General features: G+C 45.6%; 3 long non-coding RNA genes across 3 annotated transcripts in view; 2 read left to right on the top strand and 1 right to left on the bottom strand.

Annotated features, from left to right (window-relative positions):
• LOC127918067 (uncharacterized) overlaps nucleotides 1-5,403 on the top strand; it is a 42,787-nt gene extending 37,384 nt beyond the window's left edge. The window contains exon 7 of the long non-coding RNA XR_008098702.1: nucleotides 4,236-5,403. This is a non-coding gene — a long non-coding RNA (uncharacterized LOC127918067). The remainder of the gene's footprint in view (nucleotides 1-4,235) is intronic.
• A 12,968-nt stretch (nucleotides 5,404-18,371) lies between these two features.
• On the top strand, nucleotides 18,372-19,686 carry LOC127918065 (uncharacterized). The gene is made up of 4 exons (XR_008098700.1): nucleotides 18,372-18,729; nucleotides 18,829-19,033; nucleotides 19,264-19,487; nucleotides 19,653-19,686. It is a non-coding gene; the product is annotated as an uncharacterized LOC127918065 (long non-coding RNA).
• A 3,042-nt stretch (nucleotides 19,687-22,728) lies between these two features.
• LOC127918066 (uncharacterized) lies at nucleotides 22,729-24,462 on the bottom strand. Its single transcript, XR_008098701.1, has 4 exons — nucleotides 24,414-24,462; nucleotides 24,102-24,155; nucleotides 23,440-23,528; nucleotides 22,729-22,799 (listed from the first exon to the last, which is right to left on the bottom strand). It is a non-coding gene; the product is annotated as an uncharacterized LOC127918066 (long non-coding RNA).
• Nucleotides 24,463-27,936: the final 3,474 nt, after the last annotated feature.

Consider the following 27,936-nt stretch of genomic DNA (forward strand, 5'->3'; position numbering starts at 1 on the left):
TAGTGATTACAGTAGGGATTATAGTGATACAGTAGGGATTACAGTATGGACCACCATCGCCTGTCCCTCGGGTCTCGTGTCCTTCCATGTTTTCCAACTAAAAAAACACTGCTTGTCCCCAAGTTGAGCACAACGTCATGCGCTGCCTGCTGTGGCCACTAGAGGGCCCTGTTCACACATATTTACACTTGAATCACTGGCCACTAGAGGGCCCTGTTCACATATATTTACACTTGAATCACTCCTTTTAATCACAAGACTATGGAAATCAAATGACACGTGCTGCCTGCTGTGGCCACTAGAGGGCCCTCTTCACATATATTTACACTTGAATCACTGGCCACTAGAGGGCCCTGTTCACATATATTTACACTTGAATCACTCCTTTTAATCACAAGACGATGGAAATCAAATGACACGTGCTGCCTGCCGTGGCCACTAGAGGGCCCTGTTCACATATATTTACACTTGAATCACTGGCCACTAGAGGGCCCTGTTCACATATATTTACACTTGAATCACTCCTTTTAATCACAAGACGAGGAAATCAAATGACACGTGCTGCCTGCTGTGGCCACTAGAGGGCCCTGTTCACATATATTTACACAGGAAATCAAATGACACGTTTCGGGATGATTGTTTTTGAACACGTCAATCCAGACATCAAAGTCACAATGAGTCTGAAGCTGAACGTCTCAAGCACATTGGTTGTATTGTTTTTACTGAGAGTGAGGGGAGCACATTAGTTGTATTGTTTTTACTGAGAGTGAGGGAGCACATTGTTGTATTTCTACTGGTGAGAGTGAGGGGAGCACATTGTTGTATTGCTTTTACTGAGAGTGAGGGGGAGCACATTAGTTGTATTTCTACTGGTGAGAGTGAGGGGAGCACATTGTTGTATTTCTACTGGTGAGAGTGAGGGGAGCATATTGTTGTATTTCTACTGGTGAGAGTGAGGGGAGCACGTTGGTTGTATTGTTTTTACTGAGAGTGAGGGAGCACATTGCAGTAGGGATTATGGTGATTACAGTAGGGATTATGGTGACTACAGTAGGGAGTATAGTGATATAGTAGGGATTATATTGATTACAGTAAGGATTATAGTGATTACAGTAGGGATTATAGTGATTACAATAGGGATTATAGTGATTACAGTAGGGATTAGAGTGATTACAGTAGGGATTAGAGTGATACTGTAGAGATTATAGTGATTACAGTAGGGATTATAGTGATTACAGTAGGGATTATAGAGATTACAGTAGGGATTATAGAGATTACAGTAGGGATTATAGAGATTACAGTAGGGATTATATTGATATAGTATGGATTAGAGTGATTACAGTAGGGATTATAGTGATTAGAGTAGGGATTATAGTGATTACAGTAGGGATTATAGTAATATAGTAGGGATTATAGTGATATAGTAGGGATTCTAGTCATTACAGTAGGGATCATAGTGATTACAGTAGGGAGTATAGTGATTACAGTAAGGATTATAGTGATTACAGTAGGGATTATAGTGATTACAGTAGGGATTGTAGTGATATAGTAGGGATTATAGTGAAAGGAGGGATTATAGTGCTATAGTAGGGATTATATGTATATAGTAGGGATTATAGTGATATAGTAGGAATTATAGTGATTACAGTAGGGATTACAGTAGGGATTCTAGTGATATAGTAGGGATTCTAGTGATTACAGTAGGGATTATAGTGATACAGTAGGGATTACAGTATGGACCACCATCGCCTGTCCCTCGGGTCTCGTGTCCTTCCATGTTTTCCAACTAAAAAAACACTGCTTGTCCCCAAGTTGAGCACAACGACACGTGCTGCCTGCTGTGGCCACTAGAGGGCCCTGTTCACATATATTTACACTTGAATCATTGGCCACTAGAGGGCCCTGTTCACATATATTTACACTTGAATCACTCCTTTTAATCACAAGACGAGGAAATCAAATGACACGTGCTGCCTGCCGTGGCCACTAGAGGGCCCTGTTCACATATATTTACACTTGAATCATTGGCCACTAGAGGGCCCTGTTCACATATATTTACACTTGAATCACTCCTTTTAATCACAAGATGAGGAAATCAAATGACACGTGCTGCCTGCTGTGGCCACTAGAGGGCCCTGTTCACATATATTTACACAGGAAATCAAATGACACGTTTCGGGATGATTGTTTTTGAACACGTCAATCCAGACATCAAAGTCACAATGAGTCTGAAGCTGAACGTCTCAAGCACATTGGTTGTATTGTTTTTACTGAGAGTGAGGGAGCACATTAGTTGTATTGTTTTTACTGAGAGTGAGGGGAGCACATTGTTGTATTTCTACTGGTGAGAGTGAGGGGAGCACATTGTTGTATTGCTTTTACTGAGAGTGAGGGAGCACATTAGTTGTATTTCTACTGGTGAGAGTGAGGGGAGCACATTGTTGTATTTCTACTGGTGAGAGTGAGGGGAGCACATTGTTGTATTGCTTTTACTGAGAGTGAGGGAGCACATTGTTGTATTGCTTTTACTGAGAGTGAGGGAGCATATTGTTGTATTTCTACTGGTGAGAGTGAGGGGAGCACATTGTTGTATTTCTACTGGTGAGAGTGAGGGGAGCATATTGTTGTATTTCTACTGGTGAGAGTGAGGGGAGCACATTGTTGTATTGTTTTTACTGAGAGTGAGGGGAGCACATTGTTGTATTTCTACTGGTGAGAGTGAGGGGAGCACATTGTTGTATTTCTACTGGTGAGAGTGAGGGGAGCACATTCTTGTATTGTTTTGACTGAGAGTGAGGGGAGCACATTGTTGTATTTCTACTGGTGAGAGTGAGGGAGCACATTGTTGTATTTCTACTGGTGAGAGTGAGGGGAGCACATTGTTGTATTTCTACTGGTGAGAGTGAGGGGAGCACATTGTTGTATTTCTACTGGTGAGAGTGAGGGAGCACATTGTTGTATTTCTACTGGTGAGAGTGAGGGAGCACATTGTTGTATTTCTACTGGTGAGAGTGAGGGGAGCACATTGTTGTATTTCTACTGGTGAGAGTGAGGGAGCACATTGTTGTATTTCTACTGGTGAGAGTGAGGGAGCACATTGTTGTATTTCTACTGGTGAGAGTGAGGGAGCACATTGTTGTATTTCTACTGGTGAGAGTGAGGGGAGCACATTGTTGTATTTCTACTGGTGAGAGTGAGGGAGCACATTGTTGTATTTCTACTGGTGAGAGTGAGGGGAGCACATTAGTTGTATTTCTACTGGTGAGAGTGAGGGGAGCACATTGTTGTATTTCTACTGGTGAGAGTGAGGGGAGCAACTCTTAGCGTGGTGTGAATCCTCTTGCAAAGACCCACTGAAGCGTTACATTTTCCATGTCCATGTTTTGTCGCTGCTGTTTCTGTTCGTTAGGCTGTTTATGCATATAGTTATTCATGATATTTCCCTTTAGAAAATGCCTCTGTCTCTGGGTGCAGGGCCACTGGGTCCTCCTGCCCTCCCTCCCTCTCTCTCTCTCTCTCTCTCTCTCTCTGTCTGGTTACGGCTGTCAATGAACAGACTCATTGTTCTCTCTCGGTGTGTGAGCCCAGTGTCCACAGGCAAACAAAAAGGCCTTTAAAGAGAGAGAGAGAGAGAGAGAGAGAGAGAGAGAGAGAGAGACATAGTCGCAATCACACTGCAAAGCCATCGAACAGCTGATGGCTGGCAGAGAGACCGACAGGCAAACAGACAGACAGACAGACAGACAGACAGACAGACAGACAGACAGACAGACAGAGACAGACAGACAGACAGACAGACAGACAGACAGACAGACAGACAGACAGACAGACAGACAGACAGACAGACAGACAGACCCAGTCTTATCCACCTCTACCTCCACTCTGCTGCAGCTTGAGAAAGCACAGGAAACCATGAAACCAGGCCACAGCCTCAGTCTCCTCTGCTTCAATAGACACGAGACTAGACAACCTGAATGTGGTACCAAAAACAGTGGGCACGGTGGCCTGGATGTCTGGATGGGTACAAAGGCTATTGATTCCCAACTGAAGCAGAGAGATAGTGGGCAGTTGAGTTCTCTTGACTTTTTTTTAGTCTTCGTTGGGCTTTGGAGGGTTCTGGAGGGAGTCTATGGGGTTTCACAGGGAGAATATGACCGTGATCTATAGCATAGCCCTCAGTAATAGATGCTCAATGTGTGATGTGTGCTCTCTCTCTCTCTCTTTCCTCTTTACAGAAACTGTTAGAACAGATCCTTCAAAGGGCTAGTCACTGAGTGAAGCCAAGGATGAATGGTCCGAACGTACGTGATCTCCCCCCCCCCCCTCCTTCCAGCATACTGCCCTACATTGAGAGACCCAACAACCATCAAGACGGACTAACGATTATCCCAACGACAGTTTTAATACACATTATAATTAAGCAACATCATTTAATTAAAAAAAAAGATAAACACATTTTTAAATTTGTAGTGAAAATGGGTGTCATTAGAAATGAAACAAAACGATGTATGTAATAATGCTCCGACGTTTTAATGATAACGTCTTTGATCATCATATTACTGCTGTTTATGATCCCAAAAAATGTGTAGAATACCGGTTTAGTTGTGGGATTACAATGTAACGAATGTTGTTGTTCTATGTTATCTATGATATCTCTGCTATCTATGCTATCTATGCTATCTATGCTATGTATGATATGTATGCTATCTATGCTATCTATGCTATCTCTGCTATCTATGCTATGTATGCTATCTATGCTATCTATGCTATGTATGCTATGTATGCTATCTATGCTATCTCTGCTATGTATGCTATGTATGCTATCTATGTTATCTATATTATCTATGCTATCTATGCTATATATGCTATCTATGCTATCTATGCTATCTATGCTATCTATATTATCTATGCTATCTATGCTATCTATGCTATCTATATTATCTATGCTATCTCTGCTATCTATGCTATGTATGCTATGTATGCTATCTATGCTATCTATGCTATGTATGCTATGTATGCTATCTATGCTATCTATGCTATGTATGCTATCTATGCTATCTCTGCTATGTATGCTATGTATGCTATGTATGTTATCTATATTATATATGCTATCTATGCTATGTATGCTATGTATGCTATCTATGCTATCTATGATATCTATATTATCTATGCTATCTATGCTATCTATGCTATCTATATTATCTATGCTATCTCTGCTATCTATGCTATGTATGCTATGTATGCTATCTATGCTATCTATGCTATGTATGCTATCTATGCTATCTATGCATATGGGCTGTGTACTGTATTGAAGCCTTCCATAAAAAAAACTATCGTTGGCTCCACTAAAATGCTGTTTTCCACTACATTATTCTATGTTATCTATGTTATCTATGCATCCTGCTTGTTTATATTATTCGTATTGATTTAGCTAGGCAAGTAAATCAAATCAAATCAAATGTATTTATGTAGCCCTTCGTACATCAGCTGATATCTCAAAGTGCTGTACAGAAACCCAGCCTGAAACCCCAAACAGTAAGCAATGCAGGTGTAGAAGCACGGAGAAGCCAATAAGAGGCACTTCTCTTTGGCCTCCTTCTGATACCGTTTCCCTCGTGTTTGGGTGGGTGGTGTTTGGGTTGTGCTCACTAGGACAACACTATAGCAGCTTGAAAACGCTGTGCAATGGAAAACAAAAAATGAGCTATTCTTATTGGACAATTTCAACGAACTGAACAAGACCCTGCTGTCACCCTGCTGTCACCCTGCTGTCACCCTGCTGTCACCCTGCTGTCACCTTGTCACCCTGATGTCACCCTGCTGTCACCCTGCTGTCACCTTGCTGTCACCCTGCTGTCACCCTGCTGTCACCCTGCTGTCACCCTGCTGTCACCCTGATGTCACCCTGATGTCACCCTGATGTCACCCTGCTGTCACCCTGATGTCACTCTGATGTCACCCTGATGTCACCCTGCTGTCACCCTGATGTCACCCTGATGTCACCCTGATGTCACCCTGATGTCACCCTGCTGTCACCCTGATGTCACCCTGATGTCACCCTGCTGTCACCCTGATGTCACTCTGCTGTCACCCTGATGTCATCCTGATGTCACCTTGCTGTCACCCTGCTGTCACCCTGCTGTCACTCTGCTGTCACCTTGCTGTCACCCTGATGTCACTCTGCTGTCACCTTGCTGTCACCCTGCTGTCACCCTGCTGTCACCCTGCTGTCACTCTGCTGTCAACTTGCTGTCACCCTGCTGTCACCCTGCTGTCACTCTGCTGTCACCTTGTCACCCTGCTGTCACCCTGCTGTCACCCTGCTGTCAACTTGCTGTCACCCTGCTGTCACCCTGCTGTCACTCTGCTGTCACCTTGTCACCCTGCTGTCACCCTGCTGTCACCCTGCTGTCACCCTGCTGTCACCCTGCTGTCACCCTGCTGTCACCCTGATGTCATCCTGATGTCACCCTGATGTCACCCTGATGTCACCTTGTCACCTTGTCACCCTGATGTCACCCTGCTGTCACCCTGCTGTCACCCTGCTGTCACTCTGCTGTCACCTTGCTGTCACCCTGCTGTCACCCTGCTGTCACCCTGCTGTCACTCTGCTGTCAACTTGCTGTCACCCTGCTGTCACCCTGCTGTCACTCTGCTGTCACCCTGCTGTCACCCTGCTGTCACCCTGCTGTCACCCTGCTGTCACTCTGCTGTCACCTTGTCACCCTGCTTTCACTCTGCTGTCACCTTGTCACCCTGCTGTCACCCTGCTGTCACCCTGCTGTCACCTTGTCACCCTGCTGTCACCCTGCTGTCACCCTGATGTCACCCTGCTGTCACCCTGCTGTCACCCTGCTGTCACTCTGCTGTCACCTTGCTGTCACCCTGATGTCACCCTGCTGTCACCCTGCTGTCACCCTGCTGTCACCCTGATGTCACCCTGCTGTCACCCTGCTGTCACCCTGCTGTCACCCTGATGTCACCCTGCTGTCACCCTGCTGTCACTCTGCTGTCACCTTGCTGTCACCCTGCTGTCACCCTGCTGTCACTCTGCTGTCAACTTGCTGTCACCCTGCTGTCACTCTGCTGTCACCTTGTCACCCTGCTGTCACCCTGCTGTCACCCTGCTGTCACCCTGCTGTCATCCTGATGTCACCCTGATGTCACCCTGATGTCACCTTGTCACCCTGCTGTCACCCTGCTGTCACCTTGTCACCCTGATGTCACCCTGCTGTCACCCTGCTGTCACTCTGCTGTCACCTTGCTGTCACCCTGCTGTCACCCTGCTGTCACCCTGCTGTCACTCTGCTGTCAACTTGCTGTCACCCTGCTGTCACCCTGCTGTCACTCTGCTGTCACCCTGCTGTCACCCTGCTGTCACCCTGCTGTCACCTTGCTGTCACCCTGCTGTCACCCTGCTGTCACCTTGTCACCCTGCTGTCACCCTGCTGTCACCCTGATGTCACCCTGCTGTCACCCTGCTGTCACCCTGCTGTCACTCTGCTGTCACCTTGTCACCCTGCTGTCACTCTGCTGTCACCTTGTCACCCTGCTGTCACCCTGCTGTCACCCTGCTGTCACCTTGTCACCCTGCTGTCACCCTGCTGTCACCCTGATGTCACCCTGCTGTCACCCTGCTGTCACCCTGCTGTCACTCTGCTGTCACCTTGCTGTCACCCTGCTGTCACCCTGCTGTCACCCTGCTGTCACTCTGCTGTCACCTTGCTGTCACCCTGCTGTCACCCTGCTGTCACTCTGCTGTCACCTTGCTGTCACCCTGCTGTCACCCTGCTGTCACCTTGCTGTCACCCTGCTGTCACCCTGCTGTCACCCTGCTGTCACCTTGCTGTCACCCTGCTGTCACCTTGTCACCCTGCTGTCACCCTGCTGTCACCCTGATGTCACCCTGATGTCACCCTGCTGTCACCCTCCTGTCACCCTGCTGTCACCATGTTGTCACCCTGATGTCGCCCTCCTGTCACCCTGTTGTCACCCTGCTGTCACCCTGATGTCACCCTGCTGTCACTCTGCTGTCACCCTGATGTCACCCTGCTGTCACCCTGCTGTCACCCTGCTGTCACCCTCCTGTCACCCTGCTGTCACCCTGCTGTCACCTTGCTGTCACAAGGAAGCTTTGAAATCCTATTCAGCCCCTTTCACAGAATCTCATGTGGTCTGAGATCCTCTATCCAGGGTGGTTTCTGTGGTCTAGGGTGGTTGCTATGGTTTAGGGTGGTTTCTGTGGTCTAGGGAGGTTTCTGTGGTTTGGAGGTCTAGGGTGGTTTCTGTGGTCTAGGGTGGTTTCTGTGGTCTAGGGTGGTTTCTGTGGACCCTGCCATCATTCAGATTTTCAATCAGAACATGATCTGGAGACTGAATCTAGAGACTGAATCTAGAGACTGAATCTGGAGACTGAATCTGGAGACTGAATCTGGAGACTGAATCTGGAGACTTGACCTGCAGACTGAATCTGGAGACTGGATTTGGAGACTTGATCTGGAGACTGAATCTGGAGACTGGATCTGGAGACTGAATCTAGAGACTGGATCTGGAGACTGAATCTAGAGACTGGATCTGGAGACTGAATCTAGAGACTGGGTCAAGAGACTGAATATAGAGACTGGATCTGGAGACTGAATCTGGAGACTGGATCTGGAGACTGGATCTGGAGACTTGATCTGGAGACTGGATCTGGAGACTTGATCTGGAGACTGAATCTGGAGACTGAATCTGGAGACTTGATCTGGAGACTGAATCTGGAGACTGGATCTGGAGACTGAATCTAGAGACTGGATCTGGAGACTGGATCTGGAGACTGGATCTGGAGACTGAATCTAGAGACTGGGTCAAGAGACTGAATATAGAGACTGGATCTGGAGACTGAATCTGGAGACTGGATCTGGAGACTGGATCTGGAGACTTGATCTGGAGACTGAATCTGGAGACTGGATCTGGAGACTGAATCTGGAGACTGGATCTGGAGACTGGATCTGGAGACTGGATCTGGAGACTGGATCTGGAGACTGGATCTGGAGACTGAATCTAGAGACTGGGTCAAGAGACTGAATATAGAGACTGGATCTGGAGACTGAATCTGGAGACTGGATCTGGAGACTGGATCTGGAGACTTGATCTGGAGACTGAATCTGGAGACTGAATCTGGAGACTTGATCTGGAGACTGAATCTGGAGACTGGATCTGGAGACTGAATCTAGAGACTGGATCTGGAGACTGGATCTGGAGACTGGATCTGGAGACTGGATCTGGAGACTGGATCTGGAGACTGAATCTAGAGACTGGGTCAAGAGACTGAATATAGAGACTGGATCTGGAGACTGAATCTGGAGACTGGATCTGGAGACTGGATCTGGAGACTGGATCTGGAGACTGGATCTGGAGACTGGATCTGGAGACTGGATCTGGAGACTGGATCTGGAGACTGGATCTGGAGACTGAATCTGGAGACTGAATCTGGAGACTGGATCTGGAGACTGGATCTGGAGACTGGATCTGGATCTGGAGACTGGATCTGGAGACTGGATCTGGAGACTGAATCTGGAGACTGAATCTGGAGACTGGATCTGGAGACTGAATCTGGAGACTGGATCTGGAGACTGGATCTGGAGACTGCCACCTACTTGCTTACTGTCTACGTGTGTATCTACATGCCTGGCATGTTTTGTGTTTCGGTGACTAATGACGGTTTCATGTAAATATTAAATATATACATCACACTCCTCTTAACCTGTTTAGTCCAATGGTTTTAGATGATACAAGTCAATCAATGACCATGTGGTTTCTGGGTGATGTCCTCTTATAGATACAGGTCTCTACCGAGCCATAGGGTCAAGAGTAGTGCACTATGTAGGGAATAGGGTGCTGGTCAATAGTAGTGCACTATGTAGGGAATAGGGTGCTGGTCAATAGTAGTGCACTATGTAGGGAATAGGGTGCTGGTCAATAGTAGTGTTCTATATAGGGAATAGGGTGGGTCCTGGTCAACAGTAGTGTACTATATAGGGAATAGGCTGCTGGTCAACAGTAGTGTACTATATAGGGAATAGGGTGGGCCCTGGTCACTAGTCGTGCACTATATAGGGAATAGGGTGCTGGTCAACAGTGATACACTGTATAGGGAATAGGGTGGGTCCTGGTCAATAGTAGTGCACTATATAGGGAATAGGGTGGGTCCTGGTCAATAGTTGTGCACTATATAGGGAATAAGGTGCTGGTCAACAGTAGTACACTATATAGGGAATAGGGTGGGTCCTGGTCAATAGTAGTGCACTATATAGGGAATAGGGTGGGTGCTGGTCAATAGTAGTACACTTTAATAGGGAATAGGGTGCTGGTCAATAGTAGTGTACTATATAGGGAATAGGCTGCTGGTCAACAGTAGTGTACTATATAGGGAATAGGGTGGGCCCTGGTCACTAGTCGTGCACTATATAGGGAATAAGGTGCTGGTCAACAGTAGTGCACTATATAGGGAATAGGGTGCCATTTGGGGGGTGCCATTTGGGATATGCCCTTGGTTTTCAGCTGATTCTCCACCGATCTGAACAGGTTCTGTCTTCCGGTCCAAACTCATTGTAGAACACGTTAAGACCTTGTTTTTCTGTCAGGAATAATATCTCTCTTGAGAGATGTTTTCTTATTTGTTGTTGTGGTTGTTGTTGTTGTTGTTGTTGTTGTTGTTGTTGTTGTTGTGGTTGTTGTTGTTGTTGTGGTTGTTGTTGTTGTTGTGGTTGTTGTTAGTTGTGGTTGTTGTTGTTGTTGTGGTTGTTGTTAGTTGTGGTTGATGTGGTTGTTGTTGTTGTTGTTGTTGTTGTTGTTGTTGTTGTGGTTGTTGTTGTTGTTGTTGTTGTTAGTTGTTGTGGTTGTGGTTGTTGTTGTCCCACATAATATTTCTGGGATATAATTAATTTTCTCTAGTATTCCTGAGACCTAGAACTGCAGGCTATGATTTTCATATTGTATCACTGCACTCTCTCACACAGACACAACCAGGTGTCTGAATTAACAATATAGTGGACATGGTGAAATAGAGCTGGACCACAGTTAGTTAAAATGGCTAATTAAAAGTGCATTGCTAATATGCTGATTTGCTTGTAGTGTAATGATGTAGGTTAGCTCATAATGTATTATAGTAATGTATTGTGTGTAATGATGTAGGTTAGCTCATAATGTATTATAGTAATGTATTGTGTGTAATGATGTAGGTTAGCTCATCATGTATTATAGTAATGTATTGTGTGTAATGATGTAGGTTAGCTCATAATGTATTATAGTAATGTATTGTGTGTAATGATGTAGGTTAGCTCATCATGTATTATAGTAATGTATTGTGTGTAATGGAGGGAGAGGCTGGCTCATCATGTACTATAGTAATGTATTGTGTGTAATGGAGGGAGAGGCTGGCTCATCATGTATTATAGTAATGTATTGTGTGTAATGACGTAGGTTAGCTCATCATGTATTATAGTAATGTATTGTCTGTAATGGAGGGAGGCTGGCTCATCATGTATTATAGTAATGTATTGTGTGTAATGACGTAGGTTAGCTCATCATGTACTATAGTAATGTATTGTGTGTAATGGAGGGAGAGGCTGGCTCATCATGTATTATAGTAATGTATTGTGTGTAATGGAGGGAGAGGCTGGCTCATCATGTATTATAATGTATTGTCTGTAATGGAGGGAGAGGCTGGCTCATCATGTATTATAGTAATGTATTGTGTGTAATGGAGGGAGAGGCTGGCTCATCATGTATTATAGTAATGTATTGTGTGTAATGACGTAGGTTAGCTCATCATGTATTATAATGTATTGTGTGTAATGGAGGAGAGGCTGGCTCATCATGTATTATAGTAATGTATTGTGTGTAATGGAGGAGAGGCTGGCTCATCATGTATTATAGTAATGTATTGTGTGTAATGGAGGGAGAGGCTGGCTCATCATGTATTATAGTAATGTATTCTGTGTAATGGAGGGAGAGGCTGGCTCATCATGTATTATAATGTATTGTGTGTAATGGAGGGAGAGGCTGGCTCATCATGTATTATAATGTATTGTCTGTAATGGAGGGAGAGGCTGGCTCATCATGTATTATAGTAATGTATTGTGTGTAATGACGTAGGTTAGCTCATCATGTATTATAATGTATTGTGTGTAATGGAGGGAGAGGCTGGCTCATCATGTATTATAGTAATGTATTGTGTGTAATGGAGGGAGAGGCTGGCTCATCATGTATTATAGTAATGTATTGTGTGTAATGATGTAGGTTAGCTCATCATGTATTATAGTAATGTATTGTGTGTAATGGAGGGAGAGGCTGGCTCATCATGTACTATAGTAATGTATTGTGTGTAATGGAGGGAGAGGCTGGCTCATCATGTATTATAGTAATGTATTGTGTGTAATGGAGGGAGAGGCTGGCTCATCATGTATTATAGTAATGTATTGTGTGTAATGGAGGGAGAGGCTGGCTCATCATGTATTATAGTAATGTATTGTGTGTAATGACGTAGGTTAGCTCATCATGTATTATAATGTATTGTGTGTAATGGAGGGAGAGGCTGGCTCATCATGTATTATAGTAATGTATTGTGTGTAATGGAGGGAGAGGCTGGCTCATCATGTATTATAGTAATGTATTGTGTGTAATGGAGGGAGAGGCTGGCTCATCATGTATTATAGTAATGTATTCTGTGTAATGGAGGGAGAGGCTGGCTCATCATGTATTATAATGTATTGTGTGTAATGGAGGGAGAGGCTGGCTCATCATGTATTATAATGTATTGTCTGTAATGGAGGGAGAGGCTGGCTCATCATGTATTATAGTAATGTATTGTGTGTAATGGAGGGAGAGGCTGGCTCATCATGTATTATAGTAATGTATTGTGTGTAATGGAGGGAGAGGCTGGCTCATCATGTATTATAGTAATGTATTGTGTGTAATGGAGGGAGAGGCTGGCTCATCATGTATTATAGTAATGTATTGTGTGTAATGGAGGGAGAGGCTGGCTCATCATGTATTATAGTAATGTATTGTCTGTAATGGAGGGAGGCTGGCTCATCATGTATTATAGTAATGTATTGTGTGTAATGGAGGGAGAGGCTGGCTCATCATGTATTATAGTAATGTAATGGAGGTATTGTCTGTAATGGAGGGAGAGGCTGGCTCATCATGTATTATAGTAATGTATTGTGTGTAATGGAGGGAGAGGCTGGCTCATCATGTATTATAGTAATGTATTGTGTGTAATGGAGGGAGAGGCTGGCTCATCATGTACTATAGTAATGTATTGTGTGTAATGGAGGGAGAGGCTGGCTCATCATGTATTATAGTAATGTATTGTGTGTAATGGAGGGAGAGGCTGGCTCATCATGTATTATAGTAATGTATTGTGTGTAATGGAGGGAGAGGCTGGCTCATCATGTATTATAGTAATGTATTGTGTGTAATGACGTAGGTTAGCTCATCATGTATTATAGTAATGTATTGTGTGTAATGACGTAGGTTAGCTCATCATGTATTATAGTAATGTATTGTGTGTAATGGAGGGAGGCTGGCTCATCATGTATTATAGTAATGTATTGTGTGTAATGGAGGGAGAGGCTGGCTCATCATGTATTATAGTAATGTATTGTGTGTAATGGAGGGAGAGGCTGGCTCATCATGTATTATAGTAATGTATTGTCTGTAATGGAGGGAGAGGCTGGCTCATAATGTATTATAGTAATGTATTGTGTGTAATGGAGGAGAGGCTGGCTCATAATGTATTATAGTAATGTATTGTGTGTAATGACGTAGGTTAGCTCATAATGTATTATAGTAATGTATTGTCTGTAATGGAGGAGAGGCTGGCTCATAATGTATTATAGTAATGTATTGTCTGTAATGGAGGGAGAGGCTGGCTCATCATGTATTATAGTAATGTATTGTGTGTAATGGAGGGAGAGGCTGGCTCATAATGTATTATAGTAATGTATTGTGTGTAATGGAGGGAGAGGCTGGCTCATAATGTATTATAGTAATGTATTGTGTGTAATGACGTAGGTTAGCTCATAATGTATTATAGTAATGTATTGTGTGTAATGGAGGGAGAGGCTGGCTCATAATGTATTATAGTAATGTATTGTGTGTAATGGAGGGAGAGGCTGGCTCATCATGTATTATAGTAATGTATTGTGTGTAATGGAGGAGAGGCTGGCTCATCATGTATTATAGTAATGTATTGTGTGTAATGGAGGGAGAGGCTGGCTCATCATGTATTATAGTAATGTATTGTGTGTAATGGAGGAGAGGCTGGCTCATCATGTATTATAGTAATGTATTGTGTGTAATGGAGGGAGAGGCTGGCTCATCATGTATTATAGTAATGTATTGTCTGTAATGGAGGGAGAGGCTGGCTCATCATGTATTATAGTAATGTATTGTGTGTAATGGAGGGAGAGGCTGGCTCATCATGTATTATAGTAATGTATTGTCTGTAATGGAGGGAGAGGCTGGCTCATAATGTATTATAGTAATGTATTGTGTGTAATGGAGGGAGAGGCTGGCTCATCATGTATTATAGTAATGTATTGTGTGTAATGGAGGGAGAGGCTGGCTCATCATGTATTATAGTAATGTATTGTGTGTAATGGAGGGAGAGGCTGGCTCATCATGTATTATAGTAATGTATTGTGTGTAATGGAGGGAGAGGCTGGCTCATCATGTATTATAGTAATGTATTGTGTGTAATGGAGGGAGAGGCTGGCTCATCATGTATTATAGTAATGTATTGTGTGTAATGGAGGGAGAGGCTGGCTCATCATGTATTATAGTAATGTATTGTGTGTAATGGAGGGAGAGGCTGGCTCATCATGTATTATAGTAATGTATTGTGTGTAATGGAGGGAGAGGCTGGCTCATCATGTATTATAGTAATGTATTGTGTGTAATGGAGGGAGAGGCTGGCTCATCATGTATTATAGTAATGTATTGTGTGTAATGGAGGGAGAGGCTGGCTCATCATGTATTATAGTAATGTATTCTGTGTAATGGAGGGAGAGGCTGGCTCATCATGTATTATAGTAATGTATTGTGTGTAATGGAGGGAGGCTGGCTCATCATGTATTATAGTAATGTATTGTGTGTAATGGAGGGAGAGGCTGGCTCATCATGTATTATAGTAATGTATTGTGTGTAATGGAGGGAGAGGCTGGCTCATCATGTATTATAGTAATGTATTGTGTGTAATGGAGGGAGAGGCTGGCTCATCATGTATTATAGTAATGTATTGTGTGTAATGGAGGGAGAGGCTGGCTCATCATGTATTATAGTAATGTATTGTGTGTAATGGAGGGAGAGGCTGGCTCATCATGTATTATAGTAATGTATTGTGTGTAATGGAGGGAGAGGCTGGCTCATCATGTATTATAGTAATGTATTGTGTGTAATGGAGGGAGAGGCTGGCTCATCATGTATTATAGTAATGTATTGTGTGTAATGGAGGGAGAGGTTAGCTCATCATGTATTATAGTAATGTATTGTCTGTAATGGAGGGAGAGGCTGGCTCATCATGTATTATAGTAATGTATTGTGTGTAATGGAGGGAGAGGCTGGCTCATCATGTATTATAGTAATGTATTGTGTGTAATGGAGGGAGAGGCTGGCTCATAATGTATTATAGTAATGTATTGTGTGTAATGGAGGGAGAGGCTGGCTCATCATGTATTATAGTAATGTATTGTGTGTAATGGAGGGAGAGGCTGGCTCATCATGTATTATAGTAATGTATTGTGTGTAATGGAGGGAGAGGCTGGCTCATCATGTATTATAGTAATGTATTGTGTGTAATGGAGGGAGAGGTTAGCTCATCATGTATTATAGTAATGTATTGTCTGTAATGGAGGGAGAGGCTGGCTCATCATGTATTATAGTAGTCTAGTCCAGTCCAGATAGCACAGAGTCACATGCTACAAGTCATTCCTATACAAGTCATTCCTATACAAGTTATTCCTGTACAAGTCATTCCTATACAAGTTATTCCTATACAAGTTATTCCTATACAAGTCATTCCTATACAAGTCATTCCTATACAAGTTATTCCTACACAAGTCATTCCTATACAAGTCATTCCTATACAAGTCATTCCTATACAAGTTATTCCTACACAAGTTATTCCTACACAAGTCATTCCTATACAAGTCATTCCTATACAAGTCATTCCTATACAAGTTATTCCTACACAAGTCATTCCTATACAAGTCATTCCTATACAAGTTATTCCTACACAAGTCATTCCTATACAAGTCATTCCTATACAAGTTATTCCTACACAAGTCATTCCTATACAAGTTATTCCTATACAAGTTATTCCTATACAAGTTATTCCTATACAAGTTATTCCCATACAAGTTATTCCTGTACAAGTCATTGCTATACAAGTCATTCCTATACAAGTTATTCCTATACAAGTCATTCCTACACAAGTCATTCCTATACAAGTTATTCCTATACAAGTTATTCCTATACAAGTTATTCCCATACAAGTTATTCCTGTACAAGTCATTGCTATACAAGTCATTCCTATACAAGTTATTCCTATACAAGTCATTCCTACACAAGTCATTCCTATTCAAGTTATTCCTATACAAGTCATTCCTATACAAGTTATTCCTACAAGTCATTCCTATACAAGTTATTCCTATACAAGTTATTCCTACACAAGTTATTCCTACAAGTCATTCCTATACAAGCCATTCCTATACAAGTTATTCCTACAAGTCATTCCTATACAAGTTATTCCTATACAAGTTATTCCTATACAAGTCATTCCTACACAAGTCATTCCTATTCAAGTCATTCCTATACAAGTCATTCCTACACAAGTCATTCCTATTCAAGTTATTCCTATACAAGTCATTCCTATACAAGTTATTCCTACAAGTCATTCCTATACAAGTTATTCCTATACAAGTTATTCCTACACAAGTTATTCCTACAAGTCATTCCTATACAAGTCATTCCTATATAAGTCATTCTTATATTTATCCATCTCTCTTAAATCCTATATTCTCTTCTTCCACATCCCTCCCTGTCTTATATCCTCTATTCTCTTCTTCCACATCCCTCCCTGTCTTATATCCTCTATTCTCTTCTTCCACCTCCCTCCCTCTCTTATCCTCTATTCTCTTCTTCCACATCCCTCCCTCTCTTATCCTCTATTCTCTTTCCTCCCACCTCCCTCCCTCTCCTATATCCTCTATTCTCTTCCTCTGAGATACTGTCAGCACCATGTAATACCAGGGGGTGTCCTCTTCCTCTGAGATACTGTCAGCACCATGTAATACCAGGGGGTCTCCTCTTCCTCTGAGATACTGTCAGCACCATGTAATACCAGGGGGCCTCCTCTTCCTCTGAGATACTGTCAACACCATGTAATACCAGGGGGTGTCCTCTTCCCCTGAGATACTGTCAGCACCATGTCATACCAGGGGGTGTCCTCTTCCTCTGAGATACTGTCAGCACCATGTAATACCAGGGGGTGTCCTCTTCCTCTGAGATACTGTCAGCACCATGTAATACCAGGGGGTGTCCTCTTCCTCTGAGATACTGTCAGCACCATGTAATACCAGGGGGTGTCCTCTTCCTCTGAGATACTGTCAGCACCATGTAATACCAGGGGGTGTCCTCTTCCTCTGAGATACTGTCAGCACCATGTAATACCAGGGGGTGTCCTCTTCCTCTGAGATACTGTCAGCACCATGTAATACCAGGGGGTGTCCTCTTCCTCTGAGATACTGTCAGCACCATGTAATACCAGGGGGCCTCCTCTTCCTCTGAGATACTGTCAACACCATGTAATACCAGGGGTGTCCTCTTCCTCTGAGATACTGTCAACACCATGTAATACCAGGGGTGTCCTCTTCCTCTGAGATACTGTCAACACCATGTAATACCAGGGGGCCTCCTCTTCCTCTGAGATACTGTCAGCACCATGTAATACCAGGGGGTCTCCTCTTCCTCTTCCTCTGAGATACTGTCAGCACCATGTAATACCAGGGGGTCTCTCTTCCTCTGAGATACTGTCAGCACCATGTAATACCAGGGGGTGTCCTCTTCAGTTGTCCTTAACGTTTTGTATATCATATGAATACAATTGAATGCAAATAGATTGTTGGCCTATCCTGAAGTCTCATAATGTTTCTCCACTTCACAGGACTGGCCACGTGTTGAGGCTGGTCAGTTAATGTTGAATAATACATGTGATGTTATTTTAGTTTATTCTACAATAGATGAATGGGGCGGCAGAGTAGCCTAGTGGTTAGAGTGTAGAGGAAGGAGGCAGAGTAGCCTAGTGGTTAGAGTGTAGGGGCGGCAGGGTAGCCTAGTGGTTAGAGTGTAGAGGCGGCAGGGTAGCCTAGTGGTTAGAGTGTAGAGGCGGCAGAGTAGCCTAGTGGTTAGAGTGTAGAGGCGGCAGGGTAGTCTAGTGGTTAGAGTGTAGAGGCGACAGGGTAGTCTAGTGGTTAGAGTGTAGAGGCGGCAGGGTAGCCTAGTGGTTAGAGTGTAGAGGCGGCAGGGTAGCCTAGTGGTTAGAGTGTAGAGGCGGCAGAGTAGCCTAGTGGTTAGAGTGTAGAGGCGGCAGGGTAGCCTAGTGGTTAGAGTGTAGAGGCGGCAGGGTAGCCTAGTGGTTAGAGTGTAGGGGCGGCAGGGTAGCCTAGTGGTTAGAGTGTAGAGGTGGCAGGGTAGCCTAGTGGTTAGAGTGTAGAGGCGGCAGGGTAGCCTAGTGGTTAGAGTGTAGAGGCGGCAGGGTAGCCTAGTGGTTAGAGTGTTGAGGTGGCAGGGTAGCCTAGTGGTTAGAGTGTAGAGGCGGCAGGGTAGCCTAGTGGTTAGAGGGTAGAGGCGGCAGGGTAGCCTAGTGGTTAGAGTGTAGAGGTGGCAGCGTAGCCTAGTGGTTAGAGTGTAGAGGCGGCAGGGTAGCCTAGTGGTTAGAGTGTAGAGGCGGCAGGGTAGCCTAGTGGTTAGAGTGTAGAGGCGGCAGGTAGCCTAGTGGTTAGAGTGTAGAGGCGGCAGGGTAGTCTAGTGGTTAGAGTGTAGGGGCGGCAGGGTAGCCTAGTGGTTAGAGTGTAGAGGCGGCAGGGTAGCCTAGTGGTTAGAGTGTAGAGGTGGCAGGGTAGCCTAGTGGTTAGAGTGTAGGGGCGGCAGGGTAGCCTAGTGGTTAGAGTGTAGAGGCGGCAGGGTAGCCTAGTGGTTAGAGTGTAGAGGTGGCAGGGTAGCCTAGTGGTTAGAGTGTAGAGGCGGCAGGGGAGCCTAGTGGTTAGAGTGTAGAGGCGACAGGGTAGACTAGTGGTTAGAGTGTAGGGGCGGCAGGGTAGCCTAGTGGTTAGAGTGTAGGGGCGGCAGGGTAGCCTAGTGGTTAGAGTGTAGAGGCGACAGGGTAGCCTAGTGGTTAGAGTGTAGAGGCGGCAGGGTAGCCTAGTGGTTAGAGTGTAGAGGTGGCAGGGTAGCCTAGTGGTTAGAGTGTTGAGGCGGCAGGGTAGCCTAGTGGTTAGAGTGTAGAGGAGGCAGCGTAGCCTAGTGGTTAGAGTGTAGAGGTGGCAGGGTAGCCTAGTGGTTAGAGTGTAGAGGTGGCAGGGTAGCCTAGTGGTTAGAGTGTAGAGGCGGCAGGGGAGCCTAGTGGTTAGAGTGTAGAGGCAACAGGGTAGACTAGTGGTTAGAGTGTAGGGGCGGCAGGGTAGCCTAGTGGTTAGAGTGTAGGGGCGGCAGGGTAGCCTAGTGGTTAGAGTGTAGGGGCGGCAGGGTAGCCTAGTGGTTAGAGTGTAGAGGTGGCAGGGTAGCCTAGTGGTTAGAGTGTAGGGGTGGCAGGGTAGCCTAGTGGTTAGAGTGTAGGGGCGGCAGGGTAGCCTAGTGGTTAGAGTGTAGAGGCGGCAGGGTAGCCTAGTGGTTAGAGTGTAGGGGCGGCAGGGTAGCCTAGTGGTTAGAGTGTAGAGGTGGCAGGGTAGCCTAGTGGTTAGAGTGTAGAGGTGGCAGGGTAGCCTAGTGGTTAGAGTGTTGGGGCGGCAGGGTAGTCTAGTGGTTAGAGTGTAGAGGTGGCAGGGTAGCCTAGTGGTTAGAGTGTAGGGGCGGCAGGGTAGCCTGGTGGTTAGAGTGTAGAGGCGGCAGGGTAGCCTAGTGGTTAGAGTGTAGAGGCGGCAGGGTAGCCTAGTGGTTAGAGTGTAGGGGCGGCAGGGTAGCCTAGTGGTTAGAGTGTAGAGGAGGCAGGGTAGCCTAGTGGTTAGAGTGTAGAGGAGGCAGGGTAGCCTAGTGGTTAGAGTGTAGGGGCGGCAGGGTAGCCTAGTGGTTAGAGTGTAGAGGAGGCAGGGTAGCCTAGTGGTTAGAGTGTAGAGGAGGCAGAGTAGCCTAGTGGTTAGAGTGTAGAGGTGGCAGGGTAGCCTAGTGGTTAGAGTGTAGAGGCGGCAGGGGAGCCTAGTGGTTAGAGTGTAGAGGCGACAGGGTAGACTAGTGGTTAGAGTGTAGGGGCGGCAGGGTAGCCTAGTGGTTAGAGTGTAGGGGCGGCAGGGTAGCCTAGTGGTTAGAGTGTAGGGGCGGCAGGGTAGACTAGTGGTTAGAGTGTAGAGGCGGCAGGGTAGCCTAGTGGTTAGAGTGTAGAGGAGGCAGGGTAGCCTAGTGGTTAGAGTGTAGGGGCGGCAGGGTAGCCTAGTGGTTAGAGTGTAGAGGTGGCAGGGTAGCCTAGTGGTTAGAGTGTAGGGGCGGCAGGGTAGCCTAGTGGTTAGAGTGTAGGGGCGGCAGGGTAGCCTAGTGGTTAGAGTGTAGAGGTGGCAGGGTAGCCTAGTGGTTAGAGTGTAGGGGCGGCAGGGTAGCCTAGTGGTTAGAGTGTTGGACTAGTACCCGGAAGGTTGCAAGTTCAAACCCCCGAGCTGACAAGTTACAAACCTGTCGTTCTGCCCCTGAACAAGGCAGTTAACTCACTGTTCCTAGGCCGTCAATGCAAATAATTATTTGTTCTTACACTGACTTCACTTGTTAAATAAAAGGTAAAAATTCTGCTTTTTTATTTTTTTTTACACACCCGCTGCTTTCGAGTCGACTGTCTCTCACGGCTGAATAAAATATTGAACCAGAATTACCTCTGCTGGGAGAGGTTGTGTCTGAAATATATTATTCAAGTCCTCTTAGTGGACTCTCTCCTCTTTCTCTCTCTCTCCCTCTCTCTCTCTCTCTCTTGCTGCAGCGCAGAAAGCGCTTATAACTGCGCGCCTTTGCGGACGGCGAACGTAAAGACGGATTGACGTCGGTAAAGGAGCGCTTCTGGAGAAGCACATGGTCTCGTTAACGAAAGACAACACTTCGTCTGTAAATTCCTTTTTGGAGGAACTCCCTAACTGTTGTCATCGGAAGGAAAATAAACGACCACGACCACCTATTTCAATGTAGTTAATGACACGTTTACTGGTCAAATTTAGGGGGCTTCTCTCCAAAGTGATTGATGCGCTTTTAACATCGTTGAATGTAAAGTCTGTTCCAGGGGAGTCGGAGGTTGCTGGAGTGGAGCGGGTGAGGACTGAGAAGGATTTCCTAACCGTTTTCCTCATACTTGATCATATTTCATGAAGTCCTTTGGGTGTTACACATCAGCTGTTCCACTGTATTTTAATGGTCGTGCTGCCGTGAGACAGTTGGATAGTCTCGACCCGTTCATCCGCTGCCGTACACCCGCACAATGACCTACCGGCGGACCGACGCGAGTCAGAAGTTTACCGTGTTTTTGATCGCTCTTCTCGTCTTGTCAATTACAATATGCTTCGGTGAAGATGTGCGCTCCTCCAACAAGATCACTGAAGGTAAGAACTGGAGGCCGAATTAAATGTATTTTGACAAATGCATTATTTATTCTTGGCTTTGCAATGAAAACAGGCACTACATTTTAAAAGACGAATCAAAGAAAACAGGCGCTACATTTAAAAAATCTGAATCATTGTCTGACAACTATATCTGATATTTCCCCTTAGGCACACACTGGTTGAATCAACGTTGTTACCACGTAATTTAAATGAAATAACGTTGAACCAATGTGGGTTCAGTCTTTTCAGTATGTTTGGTTTCTGTGTAACAGTATAACTTTAGACCGCCCCCTCGCCCCATACCCGGGCACGAACCAGGGATCCTCTGCACACACCAACAACAGTCACCCACGAAGCATCGTTAAAAAGCCGCGGCCCTTGTAGAGCAAGCGGGAGACCCCCTGGTATTACATGGTGTTGACAGAACCGATTGAAACGCTATTTAACGCGCACCACCGCTAATTAGCCAGCCGTTTCACATCCGTTACATCTGCATCATTCTTTAAATCAGTGAAATCAATACACTGGCGTCATAAACACTTGGTTATAACACTCATATAATGTACGACGCCCCGCTATAATATTCAATCAGAAAATAACCTGGGTAAGGTGTCATTGGAGCAAGGTGCAAGATTTATGCAATTATGAATTGTAAAACATTTAGAAATGAGGTAGATGGAGAGATTGCAGTTTCACTGATGATATTCTATTAAGATGAAGGTCTGGCAACCATCTTAAAACCATGACAACTTTAGTAGAATAAAAGTTGAAAGTTAACTAATATCAAGAGCAGAACACATCAATCACATCTTATTCAGAGGGTTTAGAGGAGCAGAGCAGACAGACAGACCTTTAGGAGAACAGAGCAGACAGACAGACCTTTAGGAGAACAGAACAGACAGACAGACCTTTAGGAGAACAGAACAGACAGACAGACCTTTAGGAGAACAGAGCAGAAAGACAGACCTTTAGGAGAACAGAACAGACAGACAGACCTTTAGGAGAACAGAGCAGACAGACAGACCTTTAGGAGAACAGAACAGACAGACAGACCTTTAGGAGAACAGAGCAGACAGACAGACCTTTAGGAGAACAGAACAGACAGACAGACCTTTAGGAGAACAGAGCAGACAGACAGACCTTTAGGAGAACAGAACAGACAGACCTTTAGGAGAACAGAACAGAAAGACAGACCTTTAGGAGAACAGAACAGACAGACAGACCTTTAGGAGAACAGAGCAGACAGACATACCTTTAGGAGAACAGAACAGACAGACCTTTAGGAGAACAGAACAGAACAGACAGACCTTTAGGAGAACAGAGCAGACAGACATACCTTTAGGAGAACAGAACAGACAGACAGACCTTTAGGAGAACAGAACAGAGCAGACAGACAGACCTTTAGGAGAACAGAACAGACAGACAGACCTTTAGGAGAACAGAACAGACAGACAGACCTTTAGGAGAACAGAACAGACAGACAGACAGACATTTAGGAGAACAGAGCAGACAGACAGACCTTTAGGAGAACAGAACAGACAGACAGACCTTTAGGAGAACAGAACAGACAGACAGACCTTTAGGAGAACAGAACAGACAGACAGACCTTTAGGAGAACAGAACAGAACAGACAGACCTTTAGGAGAACAGAACAGACAGACAGACCTTTAGGAGAACAGAACAGAACAGACAGACCTTTAGGAGAACAGAGCAGACAGACAGACAGACCTTTAGGAGAACAGATCAGAACAGACAGACCTTTAGGAGAACAGAGCAGACAGACAGACAGACCTTTAGGAGAACAGAACAGACAGACAGACAGACATTTAGGAGAACAGAACAGAGCAGACAGACAGACCTTTAGGAGAACAGAACAGACAGACAGACAGACCTTTAGGAGAACAGAGCAGACAGACAGACCTTTAGGAGAACAGAACAGAGCAGACAGACAGACCTTTAGGAGAACAGAACAGAACAGACAGACAGACCTTTAGGAGAACAGAACAGACAGACAGACCTTTAGGAGAACAGAACAGACAGACAGACAGACCTTTAGGAGAACAGAACAGAGCAGACAGACAGACCTTTAGGAGAACAGAACAGACAGACAGACCTTTAGGAGAACAGAGCAGACAGACAGACCTTTAGGAGAACAGAGCAGACAGACAGACCTTTAGGAGAACAGAACAGAGCAGACAGACAGACGTTTAGGAGAACAGAACAGAGCAGACAGACAGACCTTTAGGAGAACAGAGCAGACAGACAGACCTTTAGGAGAACAGAGCAGACAGACAGACCTTTAGGAGAACAGAACAGACAGACCTTTAGGAGAACAGAGCAGACAGACATACCTTTAGGAGAACAGAACAGACAGACAGACAGACATTTAGGAGAACAGAGCAGACAGACAGACAGACCTTTAGGAGAACAGAACAGACAGACAGACAGACCTTTAGGAGAACAGAGCAGACAGACAGACCTTTAGGAGAACAGAACAGAGCAGACAGACAGACCTTTAGGAGAACAGAACAGACAGACAGACAGACCTTTAGGAGAACAGAACAGAGCAGACAGACAGACCTTTAGGAGAACAGAACAGACAGACAGACCTTTAGGAGAACAGAACAGACAGACAGACCTTTAGGAGAACAGAACAGACAGACCTTTAGAAGAACAGAACAGAGCAGACAGACAGACGTTTAGGAGAACAGAACAGACAGACAGACAGACCTTTAGGAGAACAGAACAGAGCAGACAGACAGACGTTTAGGAGAACAGAACAGAGACATCCGTCCCACCTTATTCAGATTGTTTAGAGAGTCACTGTGTTATTGAGATGCTACAGTAACTGTGTGTGTGTGTGTCTCAGCATTTCCCTCTGTACCTTTTGACCAGAGGTGGACCCTCCTTAGCCCAAGGAGGGTCCACTATCTGAGAAAATGCATACATTGATATCACTGTGTGGAGTGTGTGTGTGTGTATGTGCCTGTGTGTGTGTTTGTGCATGTGTGTATGTGTGTATGTGCGTGTTTGGGGGAAGCTTTCACTTCTTATCAGGGTGTTTCTTATCAGGAGAGCAGATCAGAGCAGTCAGACAGACCATCAGGAGATCAGAGCAGACAGACAGACCATCAGGAGATCAGATCAGACAGACAGACCATCAGGAGAACAGATCAGACAGACAGACCATCAGGAGATCAGATCAGACAGACAGACCATCAGGAGAACAGAACAGAGAGACAGACCATCAGGAGAACAGAGCAGACAGACAGACCATCAGGAGAACATAACAGTCAGACAGACAGACCATCAGGAGAACAGAACAGACAGACAGACCATCAGGAGAACAGAGCAGACAGACAGACAGATCATCGGGAGAACAGAGCAGACAGACAGACCATCAGGAGAACAGAGCAGAGAGACAGACCATCAGGAGAACAGAGCAGACAGACAGACCATCAGGAGAACAGAGCAGACAGACAGACCATCAGGAGAACAGAACAGACAGACAGACAGACAGACCATCAGGAGAACAGAACAGACAGACAGACCATCAGGAGAACAGAGCAGACAGACAGACCATCAGGAGAACAGAGCAGAGAGACAGACCATCAGGAGAACAGAGCAGACAGACAGACCATCAGGAGAACAGAACAGAGAGACAGACAGACAGGCCATCAGGAGAACAGAGCAGAGAGACAGACCATCAGGAGAACAGAGCAGTCAGACAGACCATCAGGAGAACAGAGCAGACAGACAGACAGACAGACAGACAGACAGACAGACAGACAGACCATCAGGAGAACAGAACAGAGAGACAGACAGACAGGCCATCAGGAGAACAGAGCAGAGAGACAGACCATCAGGAGAACAGAGCAGACAGACAGACCATCAGGAGAACAGAGCAGACAGACAGACAGACAGACAGACCATCAGGAGAACAGAACAGAGAGACAGACCATCAGGAGAACAGAGCAGACAGACAGACCATCAGGAGAACAGAGCAGACAGACAGACCATCAGGAGAACAGAACAGACAGACAGACAGACCATCAGGAGAACAGAACAGTCAGACAGACAGACCATCAGGAGAACAGAGCAGACAGACAGACCATCAGGAGAACAGAGCAGACAGACAGACCATCAGGAGAACAGAGCAGACAGACAGACAGACAGACAGACAGACAGACAGACAGACCATCAGGAGAACAGAACAGAGAGACAGACCATCAGGAGAACAGAGCAGACAGACAGACCATCAGGAGAACAGAGCAGACAGACAGACCATCAGGAGAACATAACAGTCAGACAGACCATCAGGAGAACATAACAGAGAGACAGACCATCAGGAGAACAGAACAGACAGACCATCAGGAGAACAGAGCAGACAGACAGACCATCAGGAGAACAGAACAGACAGACCATCAGGAGAACAGAGCAGACAGACCATCAGGAGAACAGAACAGAACAGAGAGACAGACCATCAGGAGAACAGGACAGAGAGACAGACAATCAGGAGAACAGAGCAGACAGACAGACCATCAGGAGAACAGAGCAGACAGACAGACCATCAGGAGAACAGAGCAGACAGACAGACAGACAGACAGACAGACAGACCATCAGGAGAACAGAACAGAGAGACAGACCATCAGGAGAACAGAGCAGACAGACAGACCATCAGGAGAACAGAGCAGACAGACAGACCATCAGGAGAACAGAGCATACAGACAGACCATCAGGAGAACAGAGCAGACAGACAGACCATCAGGAGAACAGAGCAGACAGACAGACCATCAGGAGAACAGAGCAGACAGACAGACCATCAGGAGAACAGAGCAGAGAGACAGACCATCAGGAGAACAGGACAGAGCAGAGACAGACCATCAGGAGAACAGAACAGTCAGACAGACAGACCATCAGGAGAACAGAGCAGACAGACAGACCATCAGGAGAACAGAGCAGACAGACAGACCATCAGGAGAACAGAACAGACAGACCATCAGGAGAACAGAGCAGACAGACAGACCATCAGGAGAACAGAGCAGACATACAGACAGACAGACCATCAGGAGAACAGAGCAGACAGACAGACCATCAGGAGAACAGAGCAGACAGACAGACCATCAGGAGAACAGAACAGACAGACAGACAGACCATCAGGAGAACAGAACAGTCAGACAGACAGACCATCAGGAGAACAGAGCAGACAGACAGACCATCAGGAGAACAGAGCAGACAGACAGACCATCAGGAGAACAGAGCAGACAGACAGACCATCAGGAGAACAGAGCAGACAGACAGACCATCAGGAGAACAGAACAGTCAGACAGACAGACCATCGGGAGAACAGAGCAGACAGACAGACCATCAGGAGAACAGAACAGACAGACAGACAGATCATCGGGAGAACAGAGCAGACAGACAGACCATCAGGAGAACAGAACAGAACAGAGAGACAGACCATCAGGAGAACAGGACAGAGAGACAGACAATCAGGAGAACAGAGCAGACAGACAGACCATCAGGAGAACAGAGCAGACAGACAGACCATCAGGAGAACAGAGCAGACAGACAGACAGACAGACAGACAGACAGACAGACCATCAGGAGAACAGAACAGAGACAGACCATCAGGAGAACAGAGCAGACAGACAGACCATCAGGAGAACAGAGCAGACAGACAGACCATCAGGAGAACAGAGCAGACAGACAGACCATCAGGAGAACAGAGCAGACAGACAGACCATCAGGAGAACAGAGCAGACAGACAGACCATCAGGAGAACAGAACAGACAGACAGACCATCAGGAGAACAGAGCAGAGAGACAGACCATCAGGAGAACAGGACAGAGCAGAGACAGACCATCAGGAGAACAGAACAGTCAGACAGACAGACCATCAGGAGAACAGAGCAGACAGACAGACCATCAGGAGAACAGAGCAGACAGACAGACCATCAGGAGAACAGAGCAGACAGACAGACCATCAGGAGAACAGAACAGTCAGACAGACAGACCATCAGGAGAACAGAGCAGACAGACAGACCATCAGGAGAACAGAGCAGACAGACAGACCATCAGGAGAACAGAGCAGACAGACAGAC

The sequence above is a fragment of the Oncorhynchus keta genome, unplaced genomic scaffold (assembly GCF_023373465.1).
Source record: "Oncorhynchus keta strain PuntledgeMale-10-30-2019 unplaced genomic scaffold, Oket_V2 Un_contig_12_pilon_pilon, whole genome shotgun sequence".
Lineage (NCBI taxonomy): Eukaryota > Metazoa > Chordata > Actinopteri > Salmoniformes > Salmonidae > Oncorhynchus > Oncorhynchus keta.